Source organism: Sminthopsis crassicaudata, chromosome 2 (assembly GCF_048593235.1).
Source record: "Sminthopsis crassicaudata isolate SCR6 chromosome 2, ASM4859323v1, whole genome shotgun sequence".
Classification (NCBI taxonomy): Eukaryota; Metazoa; Chordata; class Mammalia; order Dasyuromorphia; family Dasyuridae; genus Sminthopsis; species Sminthopsis crassicaudata.
Genome location: NC_133618.1, coordinates 56967833 through 56986252, shown reverse-complemented (window position 1 = coordinate 56986252; position 18420 = coordinate 56967833). Strand labels below are relative to the sequence as shown.

Below are 18420 nucleotides of genomic sequence, written 5' to 3'. Positions count from 1 at the left end.
TTAATATATATTGGATTACTTGCTGTCTGGGGGAAAGAAGGGGAGGAAGGGAAGGAGAAAAATTTGGAACATAAGGTTTGCAAGGGTGAATACTGAAAACCATCTTTGCATATGTTTTGAAAAATTAAAAGCTATTATACAACACAACAAAAACAGTCTTTTCCTTCAAGGAGCTTACAATATAATGGTAGAACATGTAAACATTGTGTGCATCCAAGTGATTTACAGAGTAGAGTAAAAGTAATCCAAAAAGAAAGGGACTGAAGGAAGAAAAGAAGGTGAAGGAGGAGACTAGGAAGGATCTTTTGCAGAAGGTGGGATTTGAACTGAGTGTTTGAAGAAAACAAGGTAACTAAGGGGCAGAAATAAGGATGGAGAACATTCTAAGCACTGAAGACAATTGGTGGAAAGGCAAAGTGTTGAGAGATGGAGTATGGTGTTAGAATAGCAACCAGGAAACCAATGTCCAGGTATCATGGAGTATATGGAAGGGAAAAGAATGTGGAATGGGGTAATAGGGAGCCACTGGAGTTTACTGAGTGGGGAGGAAATGATCGGAGATACAGTTTAAGAGAATCCTTTTGACAGATGAGTGGAGGCTGAACTGACATAAAGAGGAACTTAAGGCAGGTATGACCCAGAAAGTTGTAGGGATAATATCTGCCTCTCAGGGAAGTTGGGAGAGGAAATGTCAGACTACCTGCAAAGTGTTCTGCAAACTTTCAAATGTCCTATGAATGTTGTTAGTCAGATTTTTGGAAATCTTGTTTTTTGATTGTTCTTCTTAGTTTAAGAGGGGCAATGGAAGAGAACAAACAAAGATAAATCTCCTATGAGAAGATGCTTTGGTACAGCATGCATACAGAAAGTAACCACTCTGAGTCCACCTAGATTCATTAGCAGAAGATCTGGTGTTCACATCCAAATCTCTTGAGTTCTCATTCACTCAAATCATTGTTGCCATGCGTCCTTTAGCTTTCTGCTTATGATCTTGGCTTTTACACTGGTTCCCTCTTCAGCATCTCTGTACCTGAGCAGCTAGGTGAGGTTTGATGTCAGGAAGCCCTGAATTCAAATCCAGACTCACACAACTTAATTAGTTGTGTGACTCTGGGCAAATCACTTAACTTCTGCCTGCCTCAGTTTTCTCATCAGCAGAATGAGGATAATAATAGCACCTCCCTCCCAAGGTCGTTATGAGGTTAATAGCACTTCATAAAGTCCTATATAAATGCTAGTTATCATCATCATCATCATACAGTTCTCTTCTCCCAAATAATATATTTTCTGGATTTTTTTCTAGGAGACAAGGGAAAGATGGATGGATAATGGGTTGATACTGGTGATTAATTTAAGGAATGGTAAGCACAGACTGTTTCTGCTTTTTAACTCAAATTTTTTAAAATTGCATTTTAAAGTGGGGTCTTGTGACATCTAGAAAATTTGTATTAGATGGTTGAGGGTTATAGACTAAGTCCTGACTTGAAAGAAAGAAAACTGGAAGGAGGGGAAGTCTGAGTGACAGACAAGCCACTTCCTTTCTCTTGGTCCAGTTTCTTCATTTTATAAATGAGGTCAATTAGCCAATTTCAAAGGCCCTTCCACATTTGAATCTGTGATCTAAGGCCTTTCCCAGCTCTGAGATGCAGCATTTTAAAATCCCACTGTGCTCTCAACAATTGATGATTTGTGATAAATTTATTAAAAGAAGACAAGAGCTTCTAGTAGATAAAGAGGAAAAATCAGTTTCTAGGATAATCATTTCTCCCCAGGGGCCAGAGAAAAATGGATTCTTTCCTTGAGCAAACTGGTCTCACATTAGCCTATGTTTAGTTATGTTTAGCCTAAGTTTGGCTCTGAGTTCTCAGAATAATAGTATTTCTATAATGCTTTGAGTATGGAAAGTTCTTCACCCACATTGAGTGAAGCCTTATAAGAATTTCTACTACAGGTAATGCAATGATTATTATCTCTTTTTTCCCCCTTGGTCTTATTATTGAAATAAGCATACCCTCTTAGATCTATGGCACAGATAGTAATTGGTGACACATTCATTGGGTAAGGAGGAAGTAGTCTTCTGATCAGTGATGCTAGCCCAGTCTCACTCCTAGGAGGAGTCACCATGGCACACAACCCCCATGACAATCCTAGTCAAAAAATACAATTGGCCAAAGCTACTCAATACTCTAGGTTCCTTTCTCTACCTTATCTTGGGCAACTTTTCTCATGAGCATGAGGACATTTATAAAGTAATTTTAAAACAATTGGGGGGGGCAGCTAGGTGGCGCAGTGCCTAGAGCACCAGTCTTGAATTCAGGAGGACCCGAGTTCAAATCTGGTATCAGACACTTAACACTTCCTAGCTGTGTGACCCTGGGCAAGTCACTTAACCCCAGCCTCAGAAGAAAAAAAAAAAAAAAAACAATTGTGGGGGAAAGGGTGCTTGGTTCCTGTTAATCACTTGAGTCTTCTTAGCCTTATACTGTTCATCTCTTTGATGCTTTCAAGATGTGGATAGTGAAAAGGAAATATCTGCAAGGCAGAAGGCTATTCCAGGAAGTGTCTCAAGTATAATTAGCATTTATTAATCATCTACACTATTCAAAATTAAGCAACTCTCTACCACATTTCCCATCATGACTATTCTGAACCTGTTTCCACTAGCCTCATTTCCAGTTTAGAGCAGATGACCTTATTTCATTAGAAAACTGAAATTAGCAAAATTACTTTTAATTGATAAATGTTCTGAAAAAGTTGCCTACACCCAATACTGCCATTTTCTTACTGCCTCTCCTTAGGTAAAAAAAAAAAAAAAAAAAAAAAAAAAAAAGGCCATTTTCTGCCTCATTTCTTACCTAGCCTTAATTATTGATTGGGTATTGTCTCAGTCAAAGTGAGACTTGCTAAAGACTTTAGCTTATAAAGGCTGAGGTTTCCCTCTGCATCCAGGATCATCCTGAACCATGTCTGGCCACTGGACCCAGATAACTCTAGAGGAAAAAGTGAGGCAGGTGACCTTGCACAGCTCTCCCTTATTTAAATCCAATTCACTTGCATGGCATAGTATCACCTCCCAGATATCATGATCCTCTTCAAAAAAGGAGGACAGACAACAACATTAATTAGGATTCTACCCTACTTCTCCCCACAGTATTGAAACTGGTCTTTCAGATCAATGACATCTTAATCATCAAATTCAATTACTTTTTCTCAGCCCTTGTCTTCTTCAATAAATCAGTCAATAAACATTTATTAAGTGCTTACTATGTGTCAGGCACTGTGCTAAGTTCTGGAGAGATAAAGGCAAAAGGCAGTTCCTGCCCTCGAGTAGCTCACAAAATTTTGTTTTGTATCAGTTCATATAAATCTTTTCATCCTTCTCTATTAATTTTGCTCATCATTTCTTTTAGTACAATAATGCTACATTTCATTCATATGCAACAATTTATCCATTCCCTAATTGTTGGCTAAGGATCTTTATTTTCAGTTCTTTGCCATAACAAAAAGTGCTATTATAAATATTGTGGCATATGTAGAAACTTTCTTTTTGTTGTTGATCTCCTGAAGATATAAACTCAGTGGTAGAGTCAAAGGTATAGACATTTTAGTCCCTTTCTTTACACAAAATAACAAATAGCTTTCCAGAATGACTGTATCTAAAATGTATTGGTGTTTCCAATACAAGTTGTTTAGATTAGTATTTCTCCTATTAATGATTTGGTACATTTTCTGTGGTTACAAATAATTTGAAATTCTTTTGAGACCAATTTGTTCATATTTTTTGTTCACTTATCTTTTGGGATCTTTCTAACTTTAGACACTCTTAGAATGGATAGTCTTTCTTCCCTTGGTTTAAAAAATTCCCTGCTCTTCTGTGTCATCTTTTACTTTTTTAAATCTCCTTTACTGACTCCTTTTGCTCTTCTTAATCCCTTAATGTGAACATTTCTCTAAGATCCTTTCTCAGTCTTCTTCTTTTTCTCTCTTTCTTGGTAAATATAGTCACTCCTGTAACTACAACTATCTACTTCCTTTATGCAAATGTATCTCAAATCTTCACTGCCCATCTTATATCATTATTCTGAGCTTATAACCTCCATCTCTAATGATCAATGGGACATCTCCATTATATCTAAAATTCAACATATTCCAGACATGACATATCATCTTAGTCATTAAAGAAACCTGTTTCAACTTCTGATTTCACCATTTCTGTCCATGGTACCACCATTCTTCCAGTTAGCCATATTAGAATTATTTTTGACTCTAATCTCTTCTGCCAAATAAATTTCCAATTTTTGTTACTTTCTCCTCCAGAATATCTCTGGAATCTACTCCTGCCTCTCTTCTTTTATTGCTAGTGGCTGTCATTACATTTCAATAAAGGTGACAATAATCTCCCAATTGGTATCCCTGCTTCCATGCTCACTCTCCTACAATCTATCATTTAAATTATTGCCAGAATAATTTTCATTATACATAGAACTAGTCATCTCACTCCTCTGATAAAAAATCTTTGAAGGCTACATATCACCTGCTTAAAGTCCAAACTCATTTCCCTGGCATTCAAGGCCATTTGCAATCTTTATCTCCCTACCTTTTCAGTCCTGTCTCAACACAACACAATACAATAAGTATTTACTAAATAGCTATTTTATTCCAGGCACTTAACCAGTTTTAAGTGCTGGGCATACAAAAAAGAGGAAGCAGGGAGGGGACTCATTGGATAGAATGTTGGGCCTGAAGTCAGGAAGATCTGAGTTCAAATATGGTCTCAGACACTTACTAGCTATGTGACCCTGGGAAAGTCATTTAACCTCTATTTACCTTAATCCACTAGAGAAGGAAATGACAAACTATTCCAATATCTTTGCCAAGAAAATCCAAAGGCATGATGGTCTTACTATTGTTTCATGAGGTCAAGAAGAGTCAGACAAGACTGACTGAACAACAATACAAATAAGAAAAAAAAACACAGTTCTTGCCCTTAGGAGCTTACAATCTAATGGAGACAGACAACCTACAAAAGAAAGCAGGGGGGGGGGAGAGGAAGGAGGGGGGACAGCTAGGTGGCGCAGTGGATAGAGCACCAGCCTTGAATTCAGGAGGACCCAAGTTCAAATCTGGTCTCAGACACTTAACACTTCCTAGCTGTGTGACCCTGGGCAAGTCATTTAACCCCAGCCTCAAAAAAGAAAAAAAAAAAAAAAGAAAGAAAGCTGGAAAGTGGAGAGAGGAGAAACAAGAGGATATTTTGTTGTGTGTTGTTGAAACCAAGCAGAGCTACAGAAATTTGTTTTCTTTTAGTCCCTTTCATGCTCTGGCCAAACTTAATTGTTCTTTGCTCTACTTCCTATTAAAACATATGAAACACTTTAGGGGCAGCTAAGTGGCCCGATGGGTAGAGTGCTGGTCAAGGGTCAAAAAACATGAGTTCAAATACAGCCTCAGATACTTGCTAACTGGGCAAGTCATTATCTTCTGCCTCTTTTTAAAATGGGGTTAATAACAGCATTTACCTCCCATAGTTGTTGTGAAAATCAAATACAATAATACTTGTAAAACATTTTGCACAGTACCTGGCACATACAAAATATTTAATAAAAACTAGTGACCGAGATAGAATTCAAGCTTGTCTTCCTAATCCCAATTCCACTCAGTTTTTTCTCTACTATTCCATCTAGGCATGGATCTAGATTTCATTGATACCATGTATTTCATGACAGCAAAACTCCCTCTCCTCTTGCAGGTTGATACTCTCTAAGAATATATCTTAGAGAGTTGCTTATGAAAGGAAAATGGGAGTCTAGGGCAGGGTAGTTGTAGGAGGTACCAAGAGCTCCTCGAAACTGTTCCTGTTTCCAGTTCTCAGTAACAGCTTTCCCTTTCATATTTCAATTCAATAAATAATTCAATAAACATTTATTAAATGCCCACTATGAGTCAGGTTCTATGCTAAGTGATGGATATGCTAAAAGAAGCAAAAGGTAATCTTCAGAGGACACTTTCTTCTATAACTTAATAATGCATTTTCATGTAATGTTACATGTCAAAAATATGCAACGTGGATTATAAATCTGTTTTTACTAAGCATGAAGGCAGTGCTTGTTTCTCTCGGATATTATAAGAAACAGCTTTTAGTAATTTGAATAACTCTTTCCAGTTGCCCAGGAGGAAATAAAATGAATTGAGAAGCTAGTTGAGGTAAAAAAGTGAGTTATTTTCCCTAAATCCCTAGTCCTAGCAGGGACTACTGACATAGGCAGAAGACACAGTAACCAGATACTATAAAGGCAAGAATATGAAACATAGTAATCCATTCTGAATCCACATGAACTGAGGAGAGAGAGAGTGACCTATTTATAAGGTACCTGGACATATAATTCTTCTGGCTCTGGGAGGTTTTTTACATATGAGACTTGAAAATGACATTCAAAAAAGGACTTCAATTAAAATCAAAACATTCTAGTTTAGATTTTCATTTTAAATTATAAACACATTTGGCCAAGACAAAAGGTTATTCCCCTCCCTTTCTTCTTTTCTCTATATAAATAGGAGAGCTGATCCCCTGGGAGTAGGCACAAATGCCATTTGCTGGAGGCTGAGAAGAACCACAAGAAAAGAAATTGAAGAATTATAAATAGAAGACTCAGAAATTGGCCTATTACAACGATAGTCATCTGTTGAAAACTAAGAAGAATTGTGGACCAAAAGAGTTCAAAAGAAGTTAAAAGGATGGACCTAAATGGTGACATCTATTAGAGCAACCAGCAGATCCCTGGAGGTGGGAACCCATACCTAGAGTCCTCTGCTATGATTGTATTAGAGTCTATCTCAACTATAAATCTATGATTTAATATTAGGCTAAACAACAGTTTTCAACCTAGCTTCTGTGAACGTAAAAATTTTTTGATAATTGTATTCCAAAATGATTGATTCCTTTGTAATTCTATGTATTTTATTTTGTGCATTTAAAAACTTTATTCCAAGAAGGAGGTGTGCAAGCTTCCATATACTTCCCAAGAGGTCCATGACACCTAAAAAAATATCCTTCCCCAGGCTAGTACTATAAAAGACTCATTCTATATTCATTCTCTTGTAAGAGACTGCTCACCAGTGGGTATTGACTGCTATATTATATGGCAGCAATTCTTTTTTTATTGAAGCTTTTTGTTTTCAAAACATATGCAAGGATAATTTTTCAACATTGACTCTTGCAAAATCTTGTGTTCCAATTTTTCTCCCTTCCCTCAACCCCCTCCACTAGGTGGCAAATAATCCAATAATGTTAAACATGGTAAAAAAAAAAAAAAAAAAAAAATATATATATATATATATATATATATATGTAAATAGAATATAGGCATGAATATTTATAAAATTATCTTGCTGCACCAGAAAAATCTGATCAAAGAGGAAGAAAAATGAGAAAGAAAATAAAATTCAAGCAAACAGAAATGAAAATGCTATATTGTGATCCACACTCAGTTCCCATAGTGCTTTCTCTGGGTGTAGATGGCTCTCTCCACCACAAGATGATTGGAACTGGTCTGAATGATCTAATTGTTGAAGAGAGCCACATCCATCAGAATTGATCATTGTATAATCTTGTTGTTGCCATGTACAATGATCTCCTGGTTCTTCTCATTTCTCTTAGCATCAACTTATGTAAGTCTCTCCAAGCCTCTATGAAATCATCTTGATGATCGTTTCTTATAGAATAATAATATTCCATAACATTCATATACCATGGTTTATTCAGCCATTCTCCAACTGATGAGCATTCACTCTGTTTCCAGTTTCTTGACACTACAAAAAGGGCTGCCACAAACATTTTTGCATATATGGGTCCCTTTCCCTCCTTTAAGAACTCTTTAGGATATAAGCCCAGTAGAAATACAGCTAGATCAAAGGGCATATGGCAAGAATTCTTAACCTGGGATCCGTGAACTTAAAAAAAATGGATAATTATATTTCAGTATAATTGATTTCCTCTTTAATTAATACATTTAAAACATTAGCCTGAGAAGGGGTCCAAAAGCTTCACCAGACTGCCAGAAGGGTATATGATAACAGCAAGAAGTTAAGAATCCCTGTTTTATGGGCTTTTACAAGAATTCAATTACTTTCCATTAACCTCTCAGGAAACCTTCTGATGCCCACTTTTCCTAGGAAGGAGGAATTGAAATTCAAAATTCCAAGGTTAACCAGAGAAGTAAGAAGTCCCCCAATAGCATGTCAGGAGGAAGTCTCTTTCTTCTACAAGATCATTGAGATCTGTGCTTGTACCTTATTCTCCTATTGGACTTTGGACTTTAGCCTCTATGCAGGCAATTATGAGCCAAAAGCTGTGGATGTTAACAAAAGAAGGACAAGTCACATCTTGAAAAAGGCCAGGGAAATACCAGATGGCTGCCTGTCCCCATGCTTCAAGTCCGGACTGTTTCAGAGCATTTCTGGCCAGAGATTTTCCCCATCATTCCATCCTGAATTTCTGTGCACATTCTGTGTCTTCATAAAGCTTTAGGCTGTTGTTAGTTCTCTTGAAGGTTTGAAATTGTACTGAGATTGGTTAAGGAAGGAAGGCAGACTAAAGATGAGTATTCCAATAAGAATCACTAAATTGATATTCCAATAGTAAGTCAGATTCGGTTTGACATGAGAAAAATTCAGTTCCTACATAAGTTAGAGTGATGAGATGATTATGGGAACTGGACGGAGTGAGTAGTGAGTGAGACTCATGAATTCATGAGATGGTAAATGCTAAGGCAAATATGGAACTGGGGACACCCAGGTCACATCCCTGATTTAAGAGATGCTATCTTAGTGTCTCCTCTCTACATAGCCTAGGTATGAGCCAGCAAGAATAGGGTGAATAATTGTTGATGATTTGGTCTTGAATCACTTATGTGGAGCAGGTATTTTCTTAGCTCTTCTTAGGTTATTTTGGGAGGAGAGTGCCCCGGGGAGACTCAGAGCAATGTAGGACACGGGACAAGCCTAACTTTGAATGACAGTTATGGGGCACTAAGTCTCTACTAAAGTTTTTACCATCTTAATTACCTAGCATTATGCTCTACAAACAGTGGGTGCTTAATAAATGGTGAATGAACAAATGAATGAATTAAGTGACAAGGCTTCAAAGTCTCTCTCTAATCCAAATAGTCTAAAAAATAAAATTCTGAGATTCAATGTAAGATAATAGAAAGAACACTAGCTGAAGAGTCAGAAATCTTGGCTTTGCCAATAGGCTGTGTGATCTTTGATGACTCTTTCCCTTCTCTGAGCCTTAGTTTCCTTATCTGTAGAATGAAAAGGAGACTATGATTGTATTAGAGTCTATCTCAACTATAAATCTATGATTTAATATTACGCTAAACAACAGTTTTCAACCTACCTTCTGTGAACTTAAAAATTTTTTGATAATTGTATTCCAAAATGATTGATTCCTTTGTAATTCTATGTATTTTATTTTGTGCATTTAAAAACTTTATTCCAAGAAGGAGGTGTGCAAGCTTCCATATACTTCCGAAGAGGTCCATGACACCTAAAAAAATTTAAGAACCCCTGACTGAGAATATTTTCTCCTCTCAACTACCAACTCTGCAACTCCCTATTAAACATTCTGAATAGCCTTGATGAGTGTTAGGGCTTGGAGCCAGATGTCCAGAAAATAAGCTCCTGGCCAGAGACATGACCTAAGTTTATTCAAAGCCAAACAATTGCCGGACCTTACTTCTGGAGGAAAGAAACATTTCTTTCCCTTGGCAATAATTTTCTGCTGAGATATAAGATAATAGGATTTTGAACTCGAAGGGAGATTGTTTGTCATGTAACTATAGATTGGCAGCTGGAAGGTAAATTGGAGGCCATCTAGCCCAACTACCTCCTTTTACAAATAAGAAAACTGAGTTATATATCAATCAATCAATACACATTTATTAAGTGCCTACTATGTGCCAGACATTGGGCTAAATACTTGGGATACAAAGAGGCAAAGGACAATTCCTACTTTTAAGCATAGAGCAGGAAAACAGTGACCACACTTCGCTCCAAATCTCATCTTGGGGGCACCAGAAACTTACAGACACTCAGAATAGCTATGAAAAGAACAATGCAACCCCCCCCCAAAAAAAAAACTTGGTACTATTCTTCTCTACTCCAAGAACCTAATTATTAAAAAGTTCAAAGTTAAGAAATAGTTTGGAAAAAATAAAACAAACAGCCCAAAAAAGAACTGGATCATAAAAATCTACTATACTGGTAGATAAGACCAAGACAATCTCAGAAGACAGCATAAAAACACCTATAATCAAAGCCTCAAAGAAAAATACTAATTGGGCAAAAACCCAACAAGAATTCCTATAATAATTGAAAAAAGAGGTAAAGGAAAAATCGGGGAAAGAAATGAGTGATGTGATCAAATCATGAAAAGAGAAGTAATAATTTGGGAAAAGAGGTACAAAAAATACCAAATTAAAAACATGTTTTAAAAAAAAACAGAATTAGCTACATGATAAAAGACATAAAAGTTCACCAAAGAAAAGAACTTCTTAAAAAGCAGAATTGACAAAATAGAAAAAGAGGTACAAAAACTCACCAAAGAAAACAATTCTTTAAAAATTAGAATTAGGCAAGTGGAAGCTAATGACTCTATGAGACATTAAGAAACAAAACAAAGTCAGAAGAATGAAAAATAGGAGAAAATGTGAAATGTAAAAAGAAAAAAAAATAATTTACCTGAAAAATAGATTGAGGATAAAATTTAAAAATTGTTGGATTGCCTAAAAGCCATGATAAAAAGAGTCTAGACATCATATTTTAGAAATTATCAAGGAAAAGTGCTCCACCCCCAACTTAGATCTCTCACTGGATACATATAGTTACTATCTTGCTGGTTCTGCCTCTACAATATCTTTGAATCTCCATTGAATTCTTTCCCCTAATGTGGAAATTCAGATATCTCCTGGACTATTGCAATAACTTCCCAATCTGCGCTTCATCTCCCCTTCCTCCCAGCTGCCAAAGAGGTCTTCCTAAAACACAGATATCACTACTAAACTTAACAAACTCCAGGATCTCTGTGGGATCAAAGACAGCTTCCTCTCTTTGATATTTAAAATTCTTCTCAGTCCCTTTAACTGACTTGTTTAGCTTTATTATACCTGTCTCTACATTCCAGACAAAATTATTCTTCATGCATGAGAATCTATCTTTTCTGCTTTTGTACAGATATGTTCACATACCTGGAAAGCACTCCTCTTCATTTCTGCATCTTATTATACTTAGTTTTTTTTTTTCTAAGATCATCTCAAATGCTGCATCCTTATGAATTATTTCCTGATCTCTTAAACTGCTAGAGCCATCCCCCAACTGCCTTGTGTTTTATCGCTATAGTTATATAAATATAGTTTGTATAATTATAGTTAGGCAAATTGTTATAGTTGTGTAATTGTACAAATCCCACCTTCCACAGGAAGCCTTCTCCAATCCCTCTTAATTCTAGTGCCTTTCCTCTGTGAATTATTTCCTCTCATGTATATAGCTTGCTTTAATTGTATTTGTTTGCATATTGCCTCTCCCATGAGACGGTAAGCTCACTGAGGTCAGGTACTGCCTTTTATTGTGTCCCCAGCACTTAATATAATACCTAGGTAGTTAACATTTATTGATTTATATAGGGTGTCCTAAACATCTTAGGGTGGTCTTAAGCTATGAGAATTTAACCATGGTGCTTTTCTGAGAGAGGTAAAAGTTTAAATAAGATAGAATCCTCAACTTCATGGAACTTAAAGTCTATGCCTCATCTCCACAATTAAATTCTAAGTTCCTATAAGGTAATTCTAGTGGTAACTATAAGATAACTATAGGTAGTTCCTATAAGATAACTATAGACTATAGTCTTATAGTGCTTTCCTTCACCTATAGAACCTTTCTTGAGTATCATGGATAGAACCTGATCCAAGGTATCTGGTAAGTACCAAGAAAGTCCTTTGTTATGATAACTTTTCATTTCCTTTTATTATTTTTAATGCCATTTCTCTTGGAACCTCTTGGCTAACTGAAGCTTGTTTTCTGTTACTAGTAATCTCACCTAGCCAAAACTTGACTCATGGAATGTTAATATCATGGGAAGATTTTTTTTGGATAGTTTTGATCTTCTCAAGGTGGTTTAGCCAACTGTGAAGCAATTCATCTGGTTCTGACTCTGTAATGTAAGCATCCTATTGTGACCCTTTTAAGTGAAGTTTAGTTTGTTATTTCACTTAGTTTGCCTACAGAATCATTTAACAAGGTTTGTTTACTTAGGGAGATATACAAAATTATGATTTTGTTTAACTAAATTTGTTCAAGTTTTATGGATGCACTAGATTGCTGTGTATCAAAAATTATAAAATCCCAATCTTTGTTCAGGGTTCTTATTCTACCCCGTGAAACTGGGCTTAAGCATAATAAACTTTAGGTTTTTACATATATAATTTTTGCATTGTGATAAATTTATTTGTCAGCAGTAACCTACCCCATGAGCTCAAAGGAAGATATTTCTTCTATAATAACTTGTTAATTTATTATCTAAGTTTGAACAAATATAATTATGTTCAACCAGCTATAAACTTTCAGGGACATAGTGACATCCCACTTCATGGGAGCCAATATTTCCAAAAAAACTCTTATTTTTTCCCCCTATGACTTTGTAAATTCCTTGAGAGCAAGGAATGTCTTGTCTCCCTCTGTCCCTTCTCTTAATATTTTATTTTTTTCCAATTACAGGTAGAAATCATTTTCAACATTCACTTTTATAAGATTTTGAGCCCCCGATTTTTTCTCCCTTCCTCCCTTACTTCCTCCCTTTCCAAGATAGCAAACAATATGATATGAGTTATTCAGGTGCAATTATATTGAACATATTTCCACATTAGTCATGTTGTGAAAGAAGAATCAGAATAAAAAGGGAAAATCACATAAAAAAGTGAAAGTAATATACTTCAATCTGTATTCAGTCTCTGTAGTTCTTTCTCTGGATACAGATAGCATTTTCCATCATCATTCTTTTAGAATTGTCTAAGATCATTGTATTGCTGAGAAGAGCTAAGTTTATCTGAGTTGATCATGGCATAAGGTAATTGTTTTTACCTTTCTTTCTATATCTGGCACTTAGTACAGTGCTTGACACATGGTAGTTTCTTAAGAAATATTTTGACTAACTGATAACAACAGTATTTTTCCGTTTCATTATGTGATCCTAAAGGCTATAAAGGCAATGTGGATATATTGCTGGATTTGGAATTAGGAATTCTTGGCTGTCTGATCATGGACAAATCTCTTAACCTCCCTAAAGCCTCCGAATTGGAAAAGTCAGCCTAATACTGGCAGCTAGCTATAGCTTACTCAAGCCACAACAGATTTGAATGCTTTATCTTTCTCTTTCAATCTAATTTTAAATTATAGGTGAGATTTTACAAGATTAACAATCACATATGAGTCTCATGTATGTAGAAAAGAATAAATCTTGGTAGGTTTTCCACCATGCTAACCCATGTAGGATTGGTGGATATTGAGAAAGTGGATTAGGAGACAAGATTCTCCTGTCTGAATTCACATTCAGCCTCAGACATTTACTAGTTCCCTAACCCTGAGCAAAACACCTAACCTCTGTTTCCTCATCTGTAAAATAGAGATAATAACAGCACCTACTTCAATTGTACACAGCAACAAGATTATACTATGATCAATTCTGATGGATGTGACTCTTTTCAACAGTGAGATGATTGATGCCAGTTTCAATGATTTTGTGATGGAGAGAGCCATCTACACCAAGAGAGGAATGTGGGAACTGAATATGGGATCACAACATAACATTCTCACTCTTTTTGTTGTTTTTTGCTTGCATCTTGTTTTCTTTCTCATTTTTTCCCCTTTTTGATCTGACTTTTCTTATGTAGAATAATAATTGTAGCCCTTTTTGTAGTGGCAAGAAACTGAAAATTCAAAGAGTTGTGAAGATTCAATAAGATATTTGCATAAAGTTTTGCAAACCTAAAAATACTACATATAGTACTAAATGCTATTGTTTTATTTTTTTAAACCCCGGCACAGCAAAAAAAGGATCATGATTCAGAAGACCCACAATAAAATTGGAAATTGAGAAAAAAATCTGGAAGAATTTTGGAGCCAAATTAACCTAAAGGTCTAGTGCTATGTATTAAAGGCAACCCTAAGTTTTATGGCTGCTGATGGAGGTATTACAGTGGAGAGATACTGAAGTCAGGAAAACTCATGAGTTCAAATCTCAGACAATTACCAGCTGTGTGACTCTGGGCAAGTCACTTTACCATGTTTACTGCAGTTTCCTCATCTATCAAATAAGTTAGAGAAGGAAATGGAAAAACACTCCAGCATCTTTGCCAAGAAAACCTTAACTGGGGTCAGCAAGAAAGACACAACTGAAAAACAAATGAACAAGTCCAAGTATTATGTACATGTGTATGTATGTGTGTTTATGTGTATGTATATATACATACATCTGTGTGTATGTATATATATATGTGTGTGTGTATATACATATATATATATATACACACACGTGTGTGTGTGTGTGTGTGTGTGTGTGTATCAGGAGTCAAGCCCAACTTTACTGATGAAAAAGGTGTTTCCCTTTCCCCTTTCATTTCTTGCTGCTCCCTTTGTCCATGGTACAGCCTCTGTCTCACACAAATCTATAGGAAGACTTTCAAATCTGGGTCAGTGAGTTTCCAATGAAGGAGAGAAGGGTTTCAAGTGGAGTGCTCTCCTCCTACTTATCTCCCCACTTCCAAAGTAAGTAATTAATCAGGCAAGATGGAGCAAACTGAATGCAATTGAGTAATTGACCCGATAAAAAAGAGCTATGGAGGCTCTAGGGTCTGGGCTCTGCTGGAACATTAAAGCACTTCCTACCCTAAAAGGAAATAATTTTGTTTGCCTTTGCTTTGCTGACAGCCATATACTTGACTTTACTGCTCACTACTCTTCTAGCTTAATGTATGAGTGAAAGGTATACAAGGCAATCCGTTACAGATTGAAATCAGGGCAGAACATGAAAAAGTAAGGCAATTATCCAGAGAGCTTGAGAAGAATTCACTTCAATAAACATTTATTAAGCCCCTCTATGTGTAAGATTTTTTTTTAAGTATAGATCCTACAAATGAACAATGAGCTGAGCCCAGAATTGAACTGGGGGAGGATAGCACATTGCCCTTGGGAAATTGCAAAATTCATTTGATGATCACAATGTCTTCCTGAAACAAAAGACTGAACCTTTTTAATACCATTATTCTTTTATTCTCTGAAGAATTAACTAGGAAGATCACCACAAAGGTTCCTAGCTGCTGGTATCCAGGAGCTTACTGTAACATATGACAACATGGGAGTATGAGAAATAGTGTAAACAATGTCATCAAAGAAATTATGACTGAAGGGAAAGGGGGAATATGAGGTACCTAGCCCAAGGACAAAGTTTTGAAATCCACAGGCTAGAAAGAGATTGGAAAAGGAAATTAAGTTTAGCCTGGGCCCTTCCACCAAAAGGAGGCTCAAGGAGGATAAACAGAGAATGAGATGGGACTTGCTAATGGATATTCCAGGCAGAAAAGGCCTCAAAAGGATAATTGGATGTTCCAGGGAACATTTCTAAGGACATTCTAGGATAAGACAGAACACTTGAGGGACCCTTTATCGAGGACTGGTGAGAGGAGGGAGCTAGGATGTCTCGTAGGAAGGGCTTTTATAGGAGACAGCATGGGAAAGAAGCTGGAGATAAGAATGAAGTGAATTCTAAAGGGTAACATGGGGCAACAGCCTCTTGTACAAAGGCAAATTGTCAGAGCAGGCAAATTATGATTAGAAAACATAGTAAATGAAAAAATATAATCTTAAATAGGAGTGAAAATGTAAGTGGCAACCAAACTTTGGCACCTTAAATACCAGTCTGAAGTTTTGAATTTTGTTTTAAAGACAAAATAGAGCCACTGAAGATTGTGTGTGTGTGTGTGTGTGTGTGTGTGTGTGTAGGGAGGTTGTGTCAAGCTCAGATCTGTGTTGAAGAAATTAAAGGCATTTATAGTCATATGGAAAAATGCTCTAAATCTTGATTAGAGAAATGCAGATTAAGACAACTCTGAGATACCACTACACACCTGTCAGATTGGCTAAGCTGACAGGAAAAGGTAATGACAAATGCTGGAGGGAATGTGGGAAAACTGGGACACTGATGCATTATTGGTGGAGTTGTGAATGCATCCAATCATTCTGGAGAATGATTTGGAACTATGCTCAAAAAGTTATCAAACTGTGCATACCCTTTGACCCAGCAGTGTTTCTACTGGACTTACATCTCAAAGAGATCTTAAAGGAGGGAAAAGGACCCACATGTGCAAAAATGTTTGTGGCAGCCCTCTTTGTAGTGGCCAGAAACTGAAAATTGAGTGAATGTCCATCAGTTGAGGAATGACTGAATAAGTAAGTTATAGTATGTGAATGTTATAGAATATTATTGTTCTATAAGAAACAATCAACAGATTGATTTCAGAAAGTCCTGAAGAGACTTACAGGAACTGATGCTAAGTGAGGTGACTAGAACCAGGAGATTATTGTACAGCAGCAACAACAAAATTATGTAATGATCAACTGTGATGGACTTGGCTCTTTTCAACAATGAGGTAATTCAGGACAATTCTAATAGACTTGTGATGGAGAGAGCATCTGTATCCAGAGGGAGGACTATGGGGACTAAATGTGGATCACAACATAATATTTTCATCTTTTTTGTTTTTTTTTTCCTTGTTTTTTCTTTCTCATTCCCCCCCTTTTGATCTGACTTTTTTTTCATACAGCATGATAAATGTAGAAATATGTATAGAAGAATTGCACATGTTTAACACACATTGAATTATTTGCTGTCTAGGGGAAGGAGCGGGGAAAGTGAGGGAGATAAATTTGGAACACAAGGTTTTGTAAAGGTGATGTTTTGAAAATACAAAGCTATTTTTAAAAAAAAATATCAGATCTGTGTTTTAGGAACATAAAGTTGGCAACTGAGTGGAGGATAGCTCGGAGAAGAAAGAAACTAGCAAAAGGAAAATAATTAGAAGGCCATTGTAGCAGTCTAGGTGAGAGGTGATAAGGATTTGAACTATAGGAGAGATTGAATAGAGATGAAGAGGATTAATGTAAGAGAAATGTTGTGGAGGTAAGATTGATGACACTTGACACTGATTAGATATGGAGGTAAAAAAGAGGAAGAGTCAAGGACCATACCAAGTTTGTGAACCTGAATGACTAGAAGGAGAACTCTGGCTTCCATCCTTTGGAATTCTCGCTGGAACCTCTCTTTGTCTCTTACACTACTGCTCCAAGCTGCTCAGAAGAGCATAGCTGATGTTGATGAGGAAAATGAGACAAACACAATTAAGTGACTTGCCCAGAGTTGCATAGCTAGTAAGTGACTGAAGTCACATTTGAAATCAGATCCTCCTGTCTTCAGGGCTGGTGCTCTAATCACTGGACCATATTGCTGTCCCTTGACATCACTTTCTTAAGTCCAACACTCACAAAACAATAAATTGATTTAAAGCCTTTGCTAATTTCCAAGATGCAAAAGCTTACAGTGAAAATTTAACAGTCTTCAGTTGACCTGCCACCTGGGGGAGGGGAGGAGGGGAAGGAAGGGAAAAGTTGGAGCAGAAAGTTTTGCAAGAGTCAATGTTGAAAAATTACCCATGAACATATCTTCTAAATAAAAAGCCTGTAATAATTTAAAAAAAAACAGTCTTCAAGAAAAAAATAGTTAAGTGAAAACTCAGATCCATAGACAAGGTCTGACACTACATCAACATTCTCTCCTGGTAGTCCTGCTTCTTATGCATTATCTGAGCTTTCTAGGACCATTATTAGGTTTTTACTTACTCAGAATGGCTTCATCTTAAGGTTCTTTTCATGTCCGTTGTTGTAGTCACTGGATGAATATCATTCTTCTGAATCTGATTAATTCACCTTGTATCTGTTTGTGAAAATCCCCCGCTTCTTTACATTCCTCCTACTTTTCATTTCTTTCTGCACTGTGATATTCTACTACCTCTGTATATTCCACATGAATCAAGGGTTCCTCAGTCAGTGGGTATATACTTTGGTTCAAGCTGGTTGCTAGCAGAATTTAGCATTCAAGATTCTGAATCCAAGCTTTATTACAAATAGGATTCTTGAACTATGTGAGTGGATAGGATTTGAAAAAATAAGGCATCTTTCTGGACGTTTTCCTGAAGGATATCAACTTCTAGCAGAGTTATGAGGGTAGAAATTGCTTCTAAATCTCTTCAGCCAAAGCTAAGTGTATCTCTTCCCTAAATTAGGTGTGAGGCTCTGTTTTGGCTGGGTTGCCACAGT

At 36.5% G+C, this 18420-nt stretch overlaps 1 protein-coding gene across 2 annotated transcripts in view; it reads right to left on the bottom strand.

Moving 5' to 3' along the window:
* The window catches only part of KCNG4 (potassium voltage-gated channel modifier subfamily G member 4), a 65624-nt gene extending 47281 nt beyond the window's left edge, over positions 1-18343 (bottom strand). For both annotated transcript variants that reach the window (XM_074286346.1, XM_074286347.1), the window contains exon 1: positions 17944-18343. The gene's annotated coding sequence lies outside the window, so the exon portion shown is untranslated. The remainder of the gene's footprint in view (positions 1-17943) is intronic.
* Between the last annotated feature and the right edge of the window lie 77 nt (positions 18344-18420).